Source organism: Drosophila busckii, chromosome X (genome assembly GCF_011750605.1).
Source record: "Drosophila busckii strain San Diego stock center, stock number 13000-0081.31 chromosome X, ASM1175060v1, whole genome shotgun sequence".
In the NCBI taxonomy this organism is placed as follows: Eukaryota; Metazoa; Arthropoda; class Insecta; order Diptera; family Drosophilidae; genus Drosophila; species Drosophila busckii.
Window position 1 is genome coordinate 2,979,509 of NC_046608.1, and position 20,723 is coordinate 3,000,231.

The 20,723-nt window shown below is 35.7% G+C and overlaps 1 protein-coding gene and 1 long non-coding RNA gene across 4 annotated transcripts in view; one reads left to right on the plus strand and one right to left on the minus strand.

Annotated features, from left to right (window-relative positions):
- Positions 1 to 20,723, minus strand: part of LOC108606410 — an 81,573-nt gene that overhangs the window by 3,475 nt on the left and 57,375 nt on the right. The gene's annotated exons all lie outside the window — the stretch shown is intronic.
- Positions 7,060 to 20,723, plus strand: part of LOC108606402 (neuropilin and tolloid-like protein 2) — a 67,467-nt gene continuing 53,803 nt past the window's right edge. For all 3 annotated transcript variants that reach the window (XR_004458927.1, XM_033294538.1, XM_033294539.1), the window contains exon 1: positions 7,060 to 7,182. The gene's annotated coding sequence lies outside the window, so the exon portion shown is untranslated. The remainder of the gene's footprint in view (positions 7,183 to 20,723) is intronic.

Sequence of the window (20,723 nt, forward strand, 5' to 3'; positions counted from 1 at the left end):
TCTACACGCTTTATTTTATTTTTTTTCATTTCCTCCCCCTCCCCGCAAATCGAAAAAAAAATATATAGCAAGTAAATTTCAATTAAAAATTCTGAAATAAATCACAAAATTGCCTAGTCATGTTTCGACCGATTGTAAAAGAACGATCGAGTAAATAACTTACTTACATTTCAATTTTCAATATAGACAGCGGGGTGCACGTGCTGCACGTGCCATACAAACGTGCTTTGCCGACGCAGCGGCGGCGTCCCTGCTGACGCTACAGCGAAAACGAGCGGTGACGCGTTAGCTGTTTTGGTGTGTATGTGTTTGTGATAGCATGCGTGTGTTTGCTGCGATACCCTAGTCAAAGTGTATTTAAATGTGGGTGGCGCCCACTTTAACCTGTCCACTTGTTTTTTTTAAAAGAATTAAAAGCAAACGCATAGCAAGTTAATAAATTTGCTAGCTGCTTGCAACATAATATTTAAACAATTAAGCTAAGTCATAAATAATTGACAAATTGCTGCAATAGTTAGAGCAAAATAAATGAAATAATTTGTATTGTACTTGCTGCCAGTTTGAAATTTAAGTTACACTGAAATGAATAGATTATGTATATGCAATGTTGCCAATGCTTAGCTTAAATGCAATATTATAATTGACTTATGCTTATGACAACAATGCGTATGCTTAATTTTTGTACAAGTCTTTGATTTACATTAAATTTATGTGGCATATTTGAGCTAGTTGGCCCACTGTGCTTGGCTGCTGCGGACTGAGTGTAATCGAGAGCATGCTCAATGCTCGTGGAATTCGTTCGACACTCGTGCGCAGCGCTCGGCTGTGCTCGGCTCGGCTCGGCGCGGGCCAGACGATTGAACCGTTTTTACTCTTTGAGTAAATTGGATGCTTTGGCTTAGATTTTCATTCATTCATTGCTATTGCACGTGCACGGACGGCAGCAAAGCGAAGCAGAGCGGAGCGCATTTAACGTGAACGCGGCAGGCAACGCGGGCCAGCAAAACGGCACAAGCACGCGCGTCTACGCGTGTGTCGCTCTCTGTGTGTGTGTGTGTGTGTGTGTGTCTCTGAGAGTGTGTGTGAATTCAAAATAACGCTGCGTGCTTTAAAAATACATTTTTGAAATATTTCGAAACGCGCAAATCGATTGAAGTAAGCAACAACTAAACTAAATTTAAATATTTACACACTTTTTTTTTTGCATTTTGTTTTGTTTAACAAGTGACTGTGTGTGCGTGTGTGTGTGTGTGTGTGTGAGTAGCCGGCAATTAAATTGCATAGCGCGCCAAAATAAAAGGAAAGCAAAAAGAAATTTTGAAATCTTGCGCACATGTTTGAGACGTCAGCAGCAGCAGCAACAACAACAACAACAATAACAACAACAATAAGCAGTGCAAGGCAATTACGAATTGTAATTAGCAGCGGCAAAACAGCGCTAAGTACAACAAAAGCTTATGACTATGTGTGTGTGTGTGTGTGTGTTGGTGTGCAATCAATCATGTCACTTAGGCAGGCAATACTGTACTCTATGTACATATATTTGTTTTATTTTTTTTTTTTGGAACAAAATTTCGAGCCACTTAGCGAATTGGCAGACATATTTTTAGCCATAGACATGACCCAAAAGTAAAAAAAGCACACGCAGCAGCCAAGACAACAAGAAGAAGAAGCAGCACCAGCACCAGCAGCAGCAGCAGCAGCGCTAGAGCTGAAAATATAATATATAGAAATTGAAAGAAACGCCCACAGCGCATAAAAATTCATTAATAAATACAACAAAAACAATGTGGGGTAGCTAAGAATTAAACAGCAGCCATCAACGTTTAGTTATTGCTAACACACACACACACGCACACATATACACATACTGTTGTCAAAGCAATTTCACTCTCATCAGCTGCTGCTGCTGCTTACTCTCAATTCATCTTGCCCTGTTTTTTTTATTTTCTTGCTTTTGACTTGCTGTTGACTTAAGGATTCGCATTCGCATTCGCATTGGAAGCGCAGCTGTGTCTAGAAAAAAAAGCAGGGATTATGACAAAAATACATATGGAGACAACATATTGCTGTTGTTGTTGCTTTAAAGCAGTTTGCAACAACAACAACTGCACAATTACAACAACAACAACAAATTGATAAAGACAACTTTGATGAAGGTTTTGCCTGCAGTCTTACAACACATACGCAACATTCTTTCTCTTTCTTTTGAAACGCTTTGCAGCGGCTTAAATAGCGGTCTAATAGTTTGTTACAACATTCAATATTTCATTTAGCGACTCTTCAAACTCAGCATAAGCTGCAAACTTAGCAATGAATTTATTACCATTAAGCAGTCTTTTTATTAATGCTAAACGCTGCCTATTTATTAATTCAAAAGCTTAATTATTAAGCAAAGAAAATAATAAAAAATAAGCTACTTTTTAATGAATTAATATGGCAGAGCAAACAAATCTATTTAAATCTCTTAAAGATTCTCTACATATTTATTTAGATCAACAATTTGGCAAAGGAAAAAAGTTTATTCAAATTTATTTCACTAAGATCTAATCTAAACGCAGCTTATTTATTTATTTACAATAAATATACAAAAAATGATACAAAAAAATAATATAATAAGTAACTTTTTAATGAATTAATATGGTAAAGGAAAAAAAATCTATTTAATTCTATTAAAGATTCTCATTAAGATCTAAGCTCTATCTATCTCAGATATTTATTTAGATCAACAATTTGCAAAAATATTAATACAAATCTATTTCACTAAGATCTAAGCTCTATTTATCGAGCTCTACAATTTGGCAAAGCAAAAAAATCTATTCACATATATCTCGCTAAGCCCTAAGCTCTATTTATTGAGTTTTACAATTTGGCAAAGAAATAAAAATCTATTCAAAATTCTAGCTAAGCTCTAAGCTCTAACTAGTTCTAAAATTTGGCAAAGCAAAAAAATTTATACGAATCTATTTAACGTTTTGTGCTTCATTTGCTTTGCTACAGCGTCTCAGCCTGTCGACTGTGCTCTGCGCTGTTTGTAGCCGCTGTAGCCGAAATTATTCTCTATGCTCTTTGGTCGCTTTGGCTAAAGTTTGCATTATGAACGTGTTCAATTTGGTTTCTTTTTGTGTCTGCCTGTCTATCAGACAATTTGTCTCTCTCTCTCTCTCTCTCTCTCACACGCACACGCTGTCTCGCTTGCACACTGTCTATGGCTAACGTATGTGGCTCAAGGCTGACACGCACTATATGGCCCAGCGCTCGATATACACAACGCTTCCATCCTTGTGGCCCCAGCACTCAGCACTCAGAACTCAGCAGCAGCATAAAAAGCTTAAGCATAGCATAATTCATAAATTATTATTATTATATATAGCTATATATAGTATGTGTGTGCTGGCTGCTAAGCTGTAAGCTGCTGATCTTTAATACAAGTGCAGCAATTTTTATTTAATTTTAATTAATATTAAACTTGCTGCCAGTTGCAAATTGCGTTGGCGACTTCTTATATTTAATTTTATTTTTTTTGGAAGCACAAGCTGACCACCGGAAGTTTTTACGCTTCAGCAAACTGTTTTTGCCAATTGCCTCTATATATATATATATATATATATATATATATATAGTTTATTTTTTGCTTGTAATTTAATTTGGCTGCAGCAAGAGAAATTGGCCCAAGCTATTTATGCAAAATGCTTGACCTACATCAAGCGAAATTGAAACAATTTGTATGTCTGTGTGTGTGTGTGTGTGTGTGTTGGGCTTAATCCAAGACGCTGTAGCTTTAATTTGCCTTTGGCACATATTAAGCATACGCACTGTTGTAACTACAGGCGCTGAAATGTAAACCGCTGCTGCTGCAAAAAAAAAGAATTGCACGCACACAAAGACAGAAACATGTTAATTTTTTATGCGCCTGCATGTGTGTGTGTGTGTGTGTGTGTGTGGCAATTTAATTTCATTATTATGCAAAAGCAAAATAATAAGAAAAGCAGCTAAAGCATAGGAAAATGCTAAAAAGTGAAAGCTTTTGAATTTTTGCTGTCCGTCCGTCTGCACGTCCGTGCGTCTCTCTTCGGTCCGTTTGTCTGCGTTGATTTTGTGCCTTTTTTTCGTGCTTTATGGAAATGAAATTTTGGTTTGCCATTCGACTGACAACAGCAAAAGCAAAAGCATAATTCTTCTTATGATTTTTTATTGCTCTGCTTTTTTACCGGTCAGTGCCACACACAAAAGCAAGCAACACACACACACACACACACACACATATATACATATATATATATATATAGTCGCTTATTTGCCGTGGGCAACAGTCTTGATAATGAGGCAGGCAGCCCCATGAATTGAAATGCAGACACAAAGGCAGACAGCAAATTGTAAAATCAGTTGCAGTCTTTATTTTTCTTTTGTGTACAGTAATAATTATTAAAAAATTATGTTGCAAGGCTGCAAGGCTTGTTGCAACTTGTTGCATTCGAAGACTGCTTAAATGATTAACAGCTTTGTGGGAAAGTAAAGCAGCAAATCGATTGACAGCAAGGAAGTGGCAAAAAATTACGCATACGCCATGCAAATTATTACCATAGGCATAACATAAATTCAAATAGATTCAAATTTGTTAGGCATTAGCTCTAATTTGCAACTTAGTAAATGTTTTAAGGATATTAAAGAACTTAGTTTTACTGTTACTAATTATTCAAACTATAAGCAGCTTCAATTCGATGAAAAAAAGTGCTGATAAAAAAATGTTAAGCTCAAGCAACTTGAAATAAATATTGTTTAATTTTATTTTATTTATTTGATTAAAAACCAATGCTGCGCACTTGTTTTATTTTCAATTTAAAACTTTCATTGACTATTTTATAAATTTGTTTGCGCGCGTTGCACACAAAATTCAAATTCACAACTTTTACTTTTGGCTGTTATTTGCCTAAAAGTCAAAAATCAAATGCTCCAAGTTTGTTTTTTAGAATTAATAGAAACAATAATATAATAAATTAACAGGAATCGAATGATTTTAGAGCAGTCATAAGATTAAAAATTCTCCGCACAGAGAAGTTTTAAGCTAGATGCTAAATAAAAATGCTGTGCGCTGATTTGTTTAATTTTTAAATTTGTTTTTTAATTTCAAGCGCTGTTTGCCAATTTCGCTTTTTTCCCGTCAAATCTGACTGTTTTCAAAGTTCAGCTGCGGGTAAAATTTGTGAAGAGAGCGAGATTTTTAAAATGTGTTTGTATTTTTTTCACTTGTTTTATTTAAAAACTTCCGTTGGAAATTGAGCTTTTATGCCTTTTACTGAATTCTGAAAATTCGTTTTGATGACAAAAAAATACAAAAAGGTTGCGCTCTATGTATTTGTGAAATTTGTTTTGAAAATTTGTTGAAAAATTATATATTTGAGCATAAAAAAAAGAAGCGTTGACTATTTTCCAGATTTTAACTCAATTTAACAACAGCTTTTGTTTATCTTAACTAACCGGAAATACGCTAGTGTGGCAACACTGGCGCTGCTGCTGCTGCTGCTGCTGTTGTTGATGTTAATTCAAATCACATGTGGACTATCATCGGCTGTAGTTGGGGCAACCTTCGCTCGTTCGCCTGTTCGCTTTTGTGTGTGTGTGTGTGTGTTGTGGCAGCTAAACGAAAAGTATTTGGCTCAAGTGCCAAATGAAATATTGACTAGGCTATAAGCGACGCCAAAAGCTGTTTCAAGCGACTCGAGCATATGTTGCGCGTGTCTGCGCCCAGCCCCCCGTCCCCCGTCCGTGCCACTGCTCATGCAATTGTCTATGTCTATGTCTCGGCATTCCAACTAGACTGCAACAACAACAGCAACAACAACAACATTAGGGTTGCTTTAAAATAATAATAATAATAAGAAGAACAAGTTTGGCGAATATTTTTGCTTTTTATGAGCGCATGCCAGCTATTGTTCTTGCTTTTGTTGTTGTTGTTGTTGTTGTTGTTGTTGTTGTTGTTGTTGTTGTTGTTGTTGTTGTTGCTGCTGCTGGCGACAAACTACAAGCTACACATATTTTGTTGACCTGGCCCTGCGCCCGTTTGTTGCAACAACTAGCAGACTAGGCGCGCGCTGTCTCTGTCTCTCAATTACTCGCGCGCGCTCAGTCTCTATCGCTCGCTCGCTCGCTCGCTTTGGCGGCCTCGACGTCTGCGTTTCTTTTCTTTTGCTTTGCCTGCTTTACTTCTAATAATAAATTGCCAAAGAATTCATGCATGTATATAGCTAGCTATATATATATATATATATATATATATATATGTGTGTGTGTGTGTGTGTGTGTGTGTTTGAATTTATTCAGCGCTGTTTTCAGCATTTTTGTCTCTCAGGCGCTCGCTCTGTTGTTTTTTCTACGATTATCGCTGTTGTTTTAATTTATTATGCTTTTCGCTTTTGATTCGTCTGCAGGTGTAGCTGTAATTCGCTTTCACTTTTCATTCGCTCAGCTTTCAATTTCACGCGCCGCTCCCCTTTCATATTGCGTATACGCAGTGTCGCTTGAATTTTTAGCAATTGCATTAATAGCATATTGCTGTGCTGTGCGCATACTATTTAGACGCACTGTTTGCCAGTTGAATCTAAGCGCGCCCAGCAAAGTTTGCTGAGCGTTTTTCAATTGCCAACTATTTAACTTGCGTGCACAAACTTTTAGCAGCCACTGTATGTATGAATGTGTTTGAACCGCTGTCTGTGTGTGTGTGTGTGTGTGTGTGTGTGTGTGTGCATTGCATTAATTAATAATGATAATAACTGTAGCGAGCTTGTTCAAGTGCCCCCAAAACACAGTTCGCCTCTTGCTGTCTCGCTCTCTCGCTCTTTTCTGTGCGTGTGTGTGTGTGTGTGTTTAATTAAAAGTTAAGCTTGCTGTTATTTTGCAGTTTGCAGCGCCTTTAAGCGCAATTTAATATTTAGCGCTGCCAACGTTTGCTGCAAACTAAGCCCAACTGTTTATTTGCGATAAGATAAACAGAAATCCACCACAAAATTCAAAAAAAAAAAGTATAAAAAGTATAGTCCAAAGCTCTGAGCACGTTGTGAAATAAATTGAGATTGAATTTAAAAATAAAATTAATGTGCGGCATCAAATCAAAAAGTCATTAAGTCAAACTTCAGGCCAACATGGCGTATGGCAAACGTCGCTTGTTCAGCGCATTGATTCAAGGTAAGTGTCATAATTCATGCAATAATTACTATTATGTTTGTTAATTAATAAGCTCACTGCGTGCAACAATAAAAACTATGTAAAAAGCAAATAAACAAACGCACATTTAACCGCAATACTTTAATAAATGTGCAATGCCCAGCCCTGGGGGCTCGTTATCGCTGCCGTTTTGCATTGTTTACATTTAAATTACAGTAGCCACAACAACAACAAATGCATATCCCAAGCGTATTATTATTAGATTTTACGCAAGCTTGTGGCCAAAACGATGCTGTTGGCTTAAAGCGTTGCCGCAACATCGTTGCAACAATGTTTATTTAACTGTTGTTTAATATAAAGCATAGCGATAAAGAAAACAGTTTGACAAGAACTAGTTACATTTGTAAAATTACTTGAATTCAAAATATCAAATAGCAACATTAATCTAGTAGAGCAACACTGAATCACTGACGCAGGGTGACAGCCCTACAACTATCGACTAACTGACCACCCCTAAGATCCAAAGCGCATTATCACTCTTGACTGAAAGTGCAAGCCGTGAAGTTGTTTAAAGTTATTAAGTTGTTAATTTAGAGTCAACCAAAGTTGTTTAAGTTTACATATTGAATATACAAAGTACAAGTTTTAAATACACGTTACTTATAATTTTATGATTTCATATACACAATAAATCTTACATTAATGTTAAACTAAGCGCCCAATAAATAGTTTGAGCCAAGTCGAATAAATCAATAATTGAATTTGAATTTCTATTAAATTATTTATTGAGCAGCTTAAGTATTAAAGCTAAGCCCAGCGACTGTATACAGCTAATTGCTCTAGCTTATTATAAACTAAGCTCAAGCTCAAGCCTTAAGGCAAGAATTAAAACATTTAGTGGAACTAGCAGCTGATCAAAGCTCAGACAATGTTCGAATTAAAAGCAATTCATTGAGCTATTAATTGAACTTTCGTAGTTTAAGCCTTTTTATTTGAATATTAATTTAATAATATTCATAATAACAGCCTAAAGGCTTCAGTTCTGCTTTGGCTACATTATTGTTATATAGAATTAATGCTAAGCTACAATTGAAAATAAATGTTTATTATTCATTTAATGTCAACTATAGACAGTCGACGATAAAAGAAAAGGATTACAAAAAATATTTAAAATTAAATTAAAAATTATTTAAAATTATGTTTTTGTTTTTAGAACTTATAGATTGGAACTTATATTTTGCAATTGTTTTGGCTCAAGTCGGCTACAATTTTTGAAGTTTTAGCATGCAGCGAGTTAAGCCAATTGTTAATCTTATTAATTTAAAGCCTGCATTAATTCACACGCTATAAATTCGCCACAGACTAAGCAAAGCTTTGAGCTTTGATCTTAGTGCAAGAAACTGCAAAACTGCAGACCAAACTAAATTGTAATAAATAAATAAACAAAAGCAAAGAGAGAGCGAGCAAGCGAGCGAGCGAGAAAGTAGCAAAAAGAAAGTATTTGTATTTAAAGTTTGTTGTTTTGTTGATTTTTATGCATTTTATTGCCAAGCAAGCGACCAAAGTCAGCGTCAGAATGCCGCTTCCTGCTTCAGCTGCAGCGGCAGCTGCTGATGGGGCTGTTGGGTGGTGGTTTGGGTGGTGGGTTGTGTTTGAGTCTGGGGCAGATTGGGGACATGTACCGACAATGCCCAAGTGAAATATGATACAACTCAGCGCAAGGCAAGGCAGAAGCGCGTTGCATTGCTTTTGATTTGTGTTTGTGACCCACAAAACCAACAAACAAGCCAGGCCAACAAAAAAAAAGCAGCAACAACAACCACAACAACAAAATGGAAAAAGCAGCTGCGCAACGCAAAAATCGACAGGCAAAAACCCAAAGCGAATATAATAAAGTACAAGCGGAAATACGATAATGCGCGCTCACTCGCTCGCACTCTCTCTCTCTCTCTCTCTCTGTGTTTGCCACTCAAGCTGCAAGTCGAGAGTCGAGCTCAGCGTGCTTGCCGCATTCCTAAATTGATACTGAAATGCACAAATCACAGGCAGTGTGGAGCCAACAATAACAAATCGCTTGTCACTTGACTGCGACTCATAACTTGCGCTCACAGTGGCGCCCAAAAGTTGACGCCTATATAACGCGCGCGCACACACACACACACACAAATTAAGCAAAACAAATTGCATAAAAAATTTCATTCGCGCCCCATTGACAAATTTATCGTTTTGTTTTCAAAAGTTTTACAATTTAGCAAAATTTGAACTGTCGACAGCTTCAATTGTTTCAAATTAACAGCAGCAATTGTTGCTACTCAATAAATTTACTTACTTCTAATTGTTTAAGCCTTTAATTGTTTTATTATTAAATTAAATTAAAGCTAATTAAGACAATTTTGCGACTTAACATTAAAATAAATTTGCTAGCTAGAGTTGCGCTATTCTATTCTATACACTAATGAGCGCATACTTATTGCAGCCATTATAGCATACTTTATTATTATACATAAAGCTAAAAGTCTGGGCCAAACAATTGTTGCACATGCAATAACATGCAGAGTTATGTTTTAGTTTATTCTTGCAACTATTTAACTCAATTGTTTGCTAATAAATATTTGATGTATAAATATAAACAAAAAGTTGCTATAGTTTGCATTAACTAAATTTTGAGCAGACTGAAATATAAGCTGTAAACTAATATTTAAAAATATTTGAAAATCTCAAACTATTTTATACTTTACTTTTTTTTTTAAATAAGCAGCACAACAATTTTAAACAAAATTAAATAAATCATTATAATAACAAGCAATAAATAAACCTTTAATTTTAGCTTATAACTTATATAGCAATTTTAAAAAAAATATATAAATATTTTAGGCGCAATTAAAATTATAAATTTTTGCTAACACAACTTACTTCATTTTTGTAATTTGTAATAAGCGGCACAACAATTTTAAATAAAATTGAATAAATAATTATTTAATTTTGGATGCTTGGAATCGCATAAATAAATCTTCAAGCCTCACTTATTATGGAAATACTTTATGTTCTATTTTAAGTAAATTTGCTAAGCTAACTAAAAACTCAGCGCCTTGGCAGTTAATAAAATATAAGTTAAAGCTAATCATAGAGCTATTGGCGCAATCTGTTGCAAATGGCTTAGCCGTTGGCTAATGTGGCTGCAATGCCAAAAAGCCAAAAGCTGCAAAAGGCGCTTTTGATGGCATTGACACTTTGGCTTTTGCTCATTTGGCAGCTGCTAAAAATAGTTATGGCCAGTGTTAAATGTTGTTGTTGCTGTTGTTGCACTGGCTGGTCAAGTAGTTTTGAAATTTTTGGGGGGCGTGGCACAAAATGAACAAGTGTTGGCCATTTGGCAGCCGATAAAAAAAACTACGCTATGACTTTAAGCTCGAAAATGGTCTAAAGGGGCGTGGCACACTCACACTGCAGTAAAAATGTCGCTGATTTTTCTGTGTGTGTGTGTGTGCGTGTCTGTGTGTTAGTTACAATTGCTGTGGCACGTAGTAGCTCAACTAAAAACTAAAACTAAACAAAAAAAAAATACATAACTGTAAACTGCGCCAAACTGTAAACTGCACAAAAAACCTGCCACAGTCCTTAGAGTCCTCGACAGTTTTTGGGCTAAACTTTTGTAATTAAATGTGGCTGTTGCCGTTAAGATTTATGCAAATGCCCAACACCATGTTGTTGTTGTTGCTGCGCCAGAGCGAAAAATTTACACACAGCCGGCCACAAAATTCTGTAAATGCAAGCAATAAATTATTATTTATTTGCAGCGCATACACATCTATCTATATATATATAGAGAGAGAGAGATATTTTCGATATGTTGCGCTAGTTGAATATTTATGCATAAATATTCACACGTACGTATACGTAATATGTTAGACGTTATTCGTTAGCGCTCGCTTGGCTAAATAACTCAAAACAATATGTTTGCTCTCTCTCGCTCTCTCTCTTTCTCTCTCTCACTCTCTCGCTCTAGCTGTCTGTTCATTCAGCTCAACTGCACGCAACTTGGCCATTTACCACGTGCCATGCGAGTTATCGCTGAATTACTCATACGCAGCGTGGCGCCGCCGCCGCCAAAATAAAAATTTGTAGCAAAGCGCAGTGCTTAACGTAATTTGGGGCTCGTGTGCATGTTCGATTGGCAAATCTTGCATTCAAACGCTTTAAAACCATATTCAAATAATTCAAATGATTATTTAATTGATTATTAACATCGTTAACTTAAGCTGCAAGCTTAAAAAATGTTAAATAAAATGTACAAAATAATTGTTAAGCTAGCCATTGGTGCTGCCTCTTGTACTCTCTAGCTAAATATTTAAATTTGTCATAAAAATTAAACATTTCAATCCAAATTTAATTTGAACTTCCTTGCTTTCAATCTCTCAATTTTTGTTGTCAATTTAATCAGCTAGTATATATAAATGTATAATAAGTAAATAAATAATTATTGCAATTTAGATTCGAGTATAAAACAAAATTCTTTTATGCTCAGAATAATTATTTTTAATTTTATAATATAATTATTGGAATTTATTGCTTTAATCAGGCGTCAATTCGGATTGGCTGCTTATATTATTATTATTTAATATTTATTGCAAGCATATATATTAAATATATACTGACAAATTAATACTCAAGTCGCAACATTATTTATTTATATATTTTTTTATATAATTCTGTTAAATTCTTAAAAAATTTACAAACAAACAAAGCTCACTATGATTTCAATTTGAAACTTTTTTCTTTAGTTTTTTCACTTAGTTTGTGCTGCATTTAAAGCAAGCAGGCTAATATAACACTATATAATTAATTTTGGTTGCTATATACTTTTTCGATAATTAACTTCCAAATTTTTGTTAACATCTAGCCTAAGATATCGCATAATTACTCTAACTATATTAACAAATAAAGAGCATCCAAAAAGGAAATTAAAGCAGCAAGCGCAATGCTCAAGCGTTGAGTTTGTTGCTCGGCTTACATTTTGCTCGGCTCGAGGGGCGGCCAGGAATGGTTAACAACAATTTGGTGCAGAGCAATTTCCTAGCCACTTATGCAAGTGTTAAAGTCTTGGGGGCGTTGCACACGTAAATGAATTAGAAGAACGTAAATTAAGCACTTAACTGCCGTAAACTTTTGCAAGTGCGTAGAGCAAAAGTTTTTGGCCTTCAATAAGCAAACACACACACAAACACACACACAAACACACACACATGTAATTAGAGATATGCACAAATGATAAGCGGCAGAGCGTAAGAGAGAGTAAGAGCGAGCGAAGAGCAAACAAAAGGCGAGCAAAGCCAAACAAAGACAAAGACTCAATGGCAATTTGTAGTGTGCACATGTAAAATGAAATTAAATTAAGCATGTTGCTATGTATGTGTAGCTCTATGTGTGTGTGTGTGTGTGTGTGTGTGTGTGTGTGTGTGTGCATTGGATTTTGATCTGTGTTTGTGCAGGCGTTAGGTCAACAAATTTTTCTATGTGTAAAACTCATTAGTGAAGTGACCGGAAATCTTAGAAAATCTGCAAAGACACTAAAAGGATTCGCACACACACACACAGAGAGAGACACACACACATACTCTGACGCGCTGTCTGTGTTTTCTTAGACAGGCAGTGAAGCAGTCATGCATATACTTCAATTTTTCAGCAAGATGAGTGCACATTTGACAAATACACACACCTCAGTGTCACACACACACACACACACACACACAGTTTGGGGCATAAAGCGCTTGTAGGTTTTACACTTAACATGCTAAGTTTTTTTTTTTTTTTTTCGGCTGCTGCTGCTCGGAAACTCACTGCTGGCCAAAAATCTTTCACAGCCAAGTTACATAAAACTTTGCACAAATATGTAAACTGCCTGCCACATGTCTATGACTATGTCTGTGTGTGTGTGTGTGTGTGTGTGTGTGTTTGCATGTGGCTCTCATAGCAGCTCATAAATTTGTACAAAAATAACAAAATCACTGCATAGCTGACGCAGCCGTGTGGCGAGTTTGCAGCAGAGGCAGCATCAGAGGCAGCAGCATGGACAGCAAACAAAGCAGCGTTGAGCTTTAGAGCTTAAGCCTGCTGCTATGCAATTGAGCATAAAGCAAAAGAATTGACATGAACATACAAAAATGTGCGACTAGCTAACAAATTAGCAGTCAACTTTAAAAGGAAATTGCTTAGCTTGTGCTTTCTTTAAGCTTAAAGTTCAAGTTCAGCTTAAGCTGTAAATAAATAGTCGACAGCAGTTAAAATATCATTTAGTTCAGCTAGTTACGCTTGGTGCAGTTTAATGTGCAACTAGTTTAACTAGCACATAGCTTAAAATTAGTAAATTAAGCAGCTTTAGCTTTAATGAAAATCGTATCCTAAAGTAAAATATGCTTAGCTATACACTAAGCATTTTATTTATAAATAATTGTGTAGCAACAAATTAATTTGTGCTTAATATTTGAAGCTATTTAATTATTAAGTCAAATGAATTTGTTAGTTATTTAAATAAAATTCATTGGCTTAACATTTATTTTTGTATTCAGTTCGCTTTAGTCAAATTATTTAATTAAATATAAAACAATAAGCAGCATATTTTTAATGCTAATGCTAAACCAATCAAATTTTACATTTGATTTTTATTTTTGCATTTAGTTTGCTTTGAGTCGCTTTAGTTAAATTAAATAATAAGACTGAATGAACAGCGAAGGCCACAAAGGGCAATATTGTTAGCCTTAAAAATAAATAAAACAAAATTAAATATAATAATATATAGAATTTTGTAAGCTAATCAAATTTAGCAAATTTTATAAACAATAAGCAGCATATTTTCAATGCTAATGCTAAACACATCAAATTTAATTTATAAACATTTTTTGTTAAGCTGCTAAAACATTTTGACTGTCAATCAAAATGTAATTTATCAAATGCTCATTTCTTCTAATGCGCAAATTCCCAGAAATTTGCCAACGGGCGCCTCTCGAAATGTGCAAATCGAAGCACTTACAATAGCAAATTGTGAAGCTGCCATTTATGTTTAATAAATACAAAGCAGAAAACAATGCGAAAACCTCAATAAAGCGTTGGGAAACGATAAAAAGCAAAAAGTTTAAGCACAAATTGTTGAACAATTGCAGTTGTTGGCTCTGGCACTTTGTTGTTGCATTTATATTTAGAGCTATTTGTTGCTTTGTTTTCGTAGCTCAGCTCTTATGAGTGGGCGGCGGCTAGTTTCGTTTCATGGGGTATTTGCAGCTTGTCACGTAAGCATTAAATAAAATGTAAAGCATTTGTAAGGCTTGCATTGGTTTAAGCACAAAGCTTAAGCTCGAGCAATTAAATTTTAGCAAAGAGCAGCGCAAGTTAACAAAATTAATTGCGTGGTATTAAATGTGCCATAAAATAAGTTGCTGAAATATTGAAGCAGCAGCAAACTTTTGTTAAGCACTGTGAACTTTTATTTGCCCATACAATAGACAAGTGTAATCGAAGTTAAACAATGAGAAAGCTCAGCATGTTGTCAAGGCGTATACGTAATATTTAGCTAACTGTGTATGGCAGCACGCTAAATCTTGCAGCATTTAATTAAAATGAGCACGTTAATGAAAAATGCGCATGTCTATGTGTCTATGTGTGTGTGTGTGTGTGTGAGGACAAGCAGCAAATCGATGGCTCTTTAGCAAAAAGTGCTGAGTAGCTGAAGCAGCAGCAGCAGCAGCAGGTGTCCAGCTCAAGGACTACTCTATGTATGTGTGTGTGTGTGTGTGCACTGATTGATATACTCACTTGGGCTAATTGACTGTTTGCCTTGGCCTTAAACCAAAGCCTTAAAGCTAGTGCTAGTTTCTAGTTTTTGCTGTCTCTCTCTCTCTCTGATCTGCTCTGCTCTTTGCTCTGGGCATAGCGCAAATAGTTTCCATGCACTGCGGAATTTGATTTCATATTCATTTATGCATGCACACACACAAATTGCCAGACAATGAAAGTTGTGCACATAGTTACCTTTGGCATGTAGCTAACACACACACACACAGCCAGAGATTTCGATATATTTGAAAATTCATTGGATTTTAGTCGAGCGTCGCTACAATTGCAGTTGCAATTGCTGTAAAATTTTAATGCGTGGCGCGCACATTTAATTTTTAGAACCTAAAGCGACACCAAATGGTTCGTTAAGCAGCTGCTGAGTGGGTGGTGCGCTTGGTCTGGTCTATTGACCCGCCCAGCGTCACAATAATTAGTTCAAATTCATTTTTTTACACACACACACATGTTTATTATTATTATTGTGTTCAACAAATTTAATTTTAATTATGCACTTTGTGCTTTGTAAATATTTAATGCTAACGATAGTTGGCGATAGTCAAAAATATCGTTTGCAACTGCAGTTGAAGTTGAAACTCAGTTTAGCACAAATCGCAGCACTTTTAAATTAATTAATTTTAGCAGCTGTAAATAATTAAATAAATTGCAATAAATTTGTGCGCATTAATAAACAAGAAATAAATAAAAGTAAAGCTGCTTTACTTTTTGCTTTAATTGTTTATGCCAAGGCAGCGAACTCAGCCATCTATCTATCTATCTATATATCTATCTATCTAACCATCTATCTAACTATATATTCCATAAATATTTTTACTACATTAATGTAATTAATAAAAAATAATTTGCTAAAAAAATAATTGATATTTATCTTAGTTTCAATTATTTTGCAGCTAAGTTAAACTTTGCTAATAAATAAACAAAAATAACAGAAACTACAACTATTTAACAGATTTATTTTGATTATTGTAATCATTAATAATACGCATATAATAATAATTCAATGCATTTGGTAAGCGCTCATTATTTTATTATTAGATTTTGCGTCTAGTGCCTGTAGCTTATTTTTAATCAACTTATTTGCTTATGGAAATCACTGTTGATGACTTTTTGCACATCCTGCATAGACACTAGAGCTTGGCTTAATATTATGTTTGTTAAGAACACGCCCATCCCGAATGCCAGTCAGGGACGCAGAGACTTGGCAGCAAATTATTAATGCAAGACATGCAACTTTTGCTGCTTCGTTGGACAGTCAAGAGGCATGGCAAGTGCTTTTCGCTGGCAGCAGTAATAAGCTTAATGGATTGTTTCAATCTTTAGCTCTAACTATTGCCAGCCACACACGCTCACGTTGCAAGCTGCAGTTGCAAGTTGCAAGTTGCAGCTGCTTTAAGCTGCTGACTGCTGACTCGACTGCTGACTACTTAAGCTGGCTCGTGTTTACTTTAATAAGTTGCAAGTTACTCAGAAGTTCTGCATGCATAATATATTAAAAAATAAATAAATCGAGAAAGGCAAAAGCTGGCAGCTTATTTAAAAGCATCAAACGCTTAGCCGCTCGAGTTTTATGTGTGTGTGTGTGTGTGTGTGTGTGTGTGGCTGCCTAAAAATGCTGCAAGTGTCGCTAAGTTTTGTTTAGTTAACAGCTGCAACTAGCATAGCTAGCATACTTACTATTGGAGTGGCAACTTCATAAATTAATCTTACAACATATAAATCAGCAGTTGCGCCAAACAATTTCGACGCGCTCGCACTCGCACTCGCACTCGCGCTCTCTCGCTCTAACAGCAATGCGAGCGAAGCTCTAAAATGCCGTGAACAGAAAACAAAGCAGCTTATCAACTGGACCCAGTGTGCAGTGGCGTAGTTAAGACAAAGGGGACAAATCGATTGTTGTGAATCATAAATAAAATATTTGACTGCAGATTTGTATGTAGAATTTCTAGTGCTGCAGTTTGATTTTAAATATAATTTTAGTGAAATATAGCAAATAAAATATCCGACTTCGATTTGAATGGAGAATTTTAGAGAAGTGCAGTTTAGTCAATGCCGAACTCTTTAACTTGGGAACAAACAATTTTAAATAATCAATTTGTTAAGCAATTTTAAAATTAGGTTTTTAAAACAAAGTTGCATAAGCAGCTAATTTTTGCATTCACAAATTAAAAATTATGCAACTTTGTTTTATATATTTAATTTTAATATAAGCATTTATATATATTATTAAATAAACTAGCTGGCAGCAATAATTTTAATTTTTTTAAATTCATTTTTAATCAGTCGCTTGCACTTGCATCAAGTTTCGTTGGCTGACTTTCAAAATAAATGCAAGCGCCCCCTTTGGTCTACGCCACTGTCTAGCATACGCGCATGGCTCGCTACTAACGACAGTTGTGCAAATTCCACAAAGCACTTGACTTTGGGGCTAAGCTTGTAAAAATACAAATGACTGCAAATGGAAATGTTTGCAGCACTTTAATGAAATATTTTGCTTAACTGGCTAATTATGCAGTTTGCAAAAGAAATATTCTAACTTGACTTGCACACATTTCTGTCAGTGTAGAGAGTCGAGAGTGTTGTCGCTTCATATTTACTTCATGCCGTTAACATTTCATGCTCATCATTGCAGAAGAAAAAACAGAAAAACAGCAAAACAGAAAAATAAGTAAAACATTTCGTGCGTGTCTGTGTCTCAGTGTGTGTGTGTGTGTGTGTGAGTGAAAAATTACAACTCTCAGCATCAGGCGTAACGTGCGATAAATTTCCACGTATGCGTGTGTGTGTGTGTGAGTCTGAGGCAGGTTAATTTTGATACTCGTTGCGTGTAGGATAATTCATTGCTTATTATCTTTTTTAGAGCTGCAATTTCTTTTGTGTGTGTGCAGAGACATGTGTGTGTGTGTGTGGGTGTGTGGGTGGGGGTTACCTTTAGTTTTTCGGGCTTGGTCACGCTGCGCAGATAGCAAATGCTTTATTAATTTAGTGTGTGCCAGGCCAGCAATATATATAAACCCAACCAACCAACCAACCAACCAACTCAACCCAACCACCCAACCAACTCTCTTTATGATCTATGTGTGTGTGTGTGTGTGTGACTGTTCTAGGCCAAACAAGCAACAGCCAATACGCCTCTGAGCTAGCCCTGAACGTGTTGGCCACACACACAATCGAGCCTAATGATTTATGAAGCAAACGCGCGCGCCTAGTCCCAAAACTAAAAACTGCAACTCAGTGAGAGCGCTCAGTGCCTCACTGCGGCTTACCCGAAAATATATATAGAGAAGAAGAAGAAGAAGCAGCAGCAAGAGTGTGCCATTTTGCTTTCTTGTTTGTTCTCTCAACGCTGCTGCTGCTGCTGCTGCTTTTTATGATATATGGCCGTTGAGTTTAGCAACTGCTTAAATGAATTTTTCACGCTGCCGCTTCGGCTCGACTTGAGCCTTGAGCTGCTGCTGCCGCCCTCGCTCACTTCCTTTCACATTGTTGACTCTGAACAAAAAGTCAACGTGTGCCAGACATAAGCGAACCCACTCAGTTTATGTTGACAATTATGGGTCATTTGCACTGTGGGCCAAATAGAACATTTGATAAACTGCCTGACCCCCGCACACACACACACTCAAGTTGCTGCTTCTTCTTTTTTTCTTGTCTGGCAATTAATGGCGCTGCTTTCAACTGTCATGAGCGTCAAGCGGAAGCGGAAACCAGCAAATTGCAAACAATTTACCTTAACTTTGTTATAGTTAACGTATGAGTTAACAAAAGCTGCATAAGTGTGTGTGTGTGTGTGTTAAAGCAATAAAAGGCAATTCACAACAAATCAAATGTCGCAATTTTCAACTGCCTTTTTTTCAATTAAAGCATAAAAATTATATTCAAATAAAAAAAAATACAAAAAAATGTTGACTATTAAATATTATTGGCTATTATTATTAAATAAATGTTTATATTTGTTTTGTTTTTAAATTATTATTATAAACATTACGCTTCTGTTTTTATTATGACAATTGCTCGTCAATTGCTTTTATGAAAAGTTACTTCATACTTTATATTAAAGAAATATTTTTACAGTTTTTATTGTGAATTTAAATTTGAGCAAGCAAAAATTGGCATTTAAATATTTATTATAAAAATTACTTTCATTTTTTTATTATGCAATTGTGTTTTATAAATTTAATTCAAAATTACGCATACGCTCAAAATATTATGGATGATATATAAACTCGTTTATGCTTATGCATAACATATTACGTATACGCATGAAAATTATTATAATAAATGACTTTGCTGTTTTTGTTATGCAATTGTCTTTTATATATTTTATTCAAAATTACGCATACGTTCAAAATATTATATATGCTATATAAACGCGTTTATACATAAAATATTACGTATACGCCTTTAAATTCTAGCAGTAATTTATCTATTTATTATATTTATATGTCATTATTATAATCGATCTACCCCATATAGATTTGCAAGCTAAACGAAAAGTTGATCTTTATTTTTTTGATGTCACTTTGGGAACTGCTGCAGCTGCTTTGGCCCAAGGGCTGTGGCTTGAAAGGCAAAAGTTGCACACAACATGCTGCGTCATGTTTGCTACTTACACGTGGCCAGCTACTTGCAACAGTCAGCTGCAGATTATTGCTGCTGCTGCTGCTGCTGCTTCATATGCCGAGGCGAGCAAAATGTTCTCAAAATTTTATTGCTTTGGCTCTGCGCTGTATGAATTTTTGTTTTTGCCAATGTCATGGCTAGTGGCAGGTGCTACTTGCAACGTGGCCAAGCATTTGGCAATTTCAATGGATATTGCTGCAAATCATTTATTAAACTCTGCGTTGCGCATGAGCTGATAAAAAACGTTTGCCATGCGGATCAAAGCCATTTGACATGCTCTGCCACAGAGAGTGAGAGCAAGAGAAAGAAAAACTCAAGCCAACTACTAAAGTGGCTAGCAGCTTTATTAGCTTGCCACACGCTCACAAATGAATTCCCATCGATTGATATGTAAATGTTTAGCAGCAGTTGCCGCCAAGTTGGGCGCAATGCTAAGCAGTGTTTAAAATGCTTCAGTCGAAGCTGCAAAATTTGCAAAATTTCGACTTATTACTGTTTTGACTGTTCGCAACTGTTCAATATGAGCTGCTGCTTCTGCTTATGCTTCTGAGAAAAACGAAAGTCGCAGTCGAAGCAACAGCAGAAAACGCTCGCCGACGAAAAGCGAATCAGCAGCAGCAGTCGCCGTTTGTGAATTTTTGATTTTGCTTTGCTGCTGCAACTGTTCGACTTCTGCAAGTCGGCGTAAGTCGCAGTCGCGACTGCTGTCGAGAATACTGTCGCGACTGACTTTTTCTGCTTTGTCTGTTTGATTCTTGATCATTTAATTTTTTATGAGTTTTGTGTGCATCAGTGTCAATTGAAGCAACATCGATACAGGAGCTTTATTATTTAACTATGGCGCAAAATGAAATTTGGATGTATTTTGAAAATAATGTTGAGGAAGGCATAGCTACATGTAAAACATGTAAAAATAAGCTACAAAATAAATTTAAAAATCATTTGCTTAAATTACACCAAGATAACTTAAATGCCCAAGTGTCGACAGTTTAAACGTCGTCCGTCAAATTCCTCATTATAAAACAATTAGAAAAAAAAAATTAAAATTTGAAGTGAATTAAAAACAACTGCTGAAGGGTCGTATATTGGATTGGTAA